General features: G+C 51.9%; 1 pseudogene; it reads right to left on the minus strand.

The window, feature by feature from the left end:
- LOC136854851 (carbohydrate sulfotransferase 11-like) overlaps nucleotides 1–1,120 on the minus strand; it is a 25,833-nt pseudogene extending 24,713 nt beyond the window's left edge.
- Nucleotides 1,121–1,944: the final 824 nt, after the last annotated feature.

The following is a 1,944-nucleotide window of genomic DNA, read 5'->3' on the forward strand; positions in this document are numbered from 1 at the left end:
TTAAAGTGACTTATGGCCTGGTAGATAGCCAGCAGTTCCCTGTCAAAGGCGCTGTAGTGGGTTTCGCTGGTGAGAATTTGTGGCTGAAGAAGGCCAAGGGCTGAGGCGCCGTTCGCCACCTGCTCCAGTACTGCACAGCAGGTGATGTTGCTGACGTCTGTTGTTAACCTGAGGGCAGCTGTGGGGTTTTGGTGTGTCAAAGTCATGGCACTGGTGAGGGCTGCCTTCGTTTCAGCTGAATGCCTTCTGCTGCATGATTAGGGTGATGTTGGGGAATGAACCATTTGTAATTTATCATCCCCAGAAACTCCTGCAGGGCCTTAATGTTTTGAGGTTCTGGGAACTTCTCTATGGCCTTCACCTTAGATGCCATGGACGTACTCCTGCAGGTGAGCTAATGCCCGAGGAAATCAATTTTCCTTCCGAAGATGCACTTGTCGAACCTCACCACTAGGCGCTCTCTTGTAAACGTTTTAGGACTGCCTGGACATGTCGAAGGTGTTCCTAGGGCGACCTGGAGAAGATCAGGATGTCATCGACATAGCAGATGCAGAAGGGCAAGTCCCCAAAATGGTGTCCATTAGTCGCTGGAATGTGGCACCTGTGTTTCTGAAACCAAAGGTTGAATAGAAGAATGTATAGGTCCCGAAGGGCATTATTATGGCGGTCTTTGGGACGTCATCGGGTTTATGGACTTGGAAATATGATTTGAGCAGGTCCATTTTGGAGAAGATCTTTGCCCATGGAGTGTGCTCGTCAGGTCCTGCATGTCTGGGAGGGTAGTGGTCTGGTGTTGTCACTATGTTTGAGCGACGGTAATCTCTGCATGGCCTCCACGAGCCATCTGCCTTCTTTACCATGTGGAGGGTGATGCCCACAGGCTTGATGGTTTTGCAGACACCCATCCGTTCCATCTCTGTGTAGACCCATTTGATGTCTTGTAGCTTTTGGGGACAGGTGCGGAACTTCGCATGAGTTGGTGGGCCTGTCGTGGTGATGTGATAGAATATGTGCTCTGCTGAAGCCCCGGTGACTGTCTTAGCTCCAGTTTAAATACATCCGGAAACTCTTGTAGGAGGGACATGTAGCTGCTGGAGGCTGTGGAGCAGATGGCGGGCATCCCCAGTCCTTTGGCGAGCTGGCGTGAGTGGCAGGTTCCTGTGTCCAGTAGTCATTCCCTTCTGACGTCGACAAAAGTCCGTGGCGTCCTAGAAATCTCGCCCAGCAGCAGGAACTTAACATCACAGCGACGAAGGGCCAGTGGTATTTGCGGCCCAGGATGGAGATGATCTGTGCGTTGTGCTGGTGGATGGGTGTCCGTTTGCTGCGATGAGGTGTTTGTTGAGTCAGGTTTCTTCTTAAGATCTTCCTTCGTCAGTGGAAGACGGATTGCATTGCCCACGTGTCTACCAGCAGGCGGTGCTTGGAGATTTCATCTTTAATGAAAAACCTGCTGGTCGGGAGATCGGTTTCGCGGCTGCTGCTGTTACTTGTGGCGCTGACGTTGTTTTTTGGAAAGAACAAGGGTGTTTGCAGTACTTTGCTTTGGCGCCGAATTTCTTGTGGTAGAAGCGCACGCCAAATGATTTCCTCTGTTCTCTTCCAGTTTTTTTTTGAAGATGACGTTGATCGCCGTCGTCATTGTTGCTCTCCATCAGGCTGCAGGCTTCCAGAAGTGGTGGCGTGTTCGACCTTGGTGGCCTCGTGCCTTCTGGGCGACGTCTATTAATGTCCCGGTGTCAGGCGTCGGCGTCCCTTATCTGGCTCCTTACTTCCTGCGGGAGGTGTCGAAGGTGCCCCTTGCCAGGTCAATTTTCCTTATCCTTCCGTTCTCACCTCGGCCTGGTAATGTTATGAGCCCCTGCAGTTTGTCCCAGAGCCTCTCTGGGTGATGCTTCTCTGAGGGCTGGGATACCAGGTCGAGTGCTGTGCTCTTTCCGTCCA

Source organism: Macrobrachium rosenbergii, chromosome 30 (genome assembly GCF_040412425.1).
Source record: "Macrobrachium rosenbergii isolate ZJJX-2024 chromosome 30, ASM4041242v1, whole genome shotgun sequence".
NCBI classification, from domain to species: domain Eukaryota; kingdom Metazoa; phylum Arthropoda; class Malacostraca; order Decapoda; family Palaemonidae; genus Macrobrachium; species Macrobrachium rosenbergii.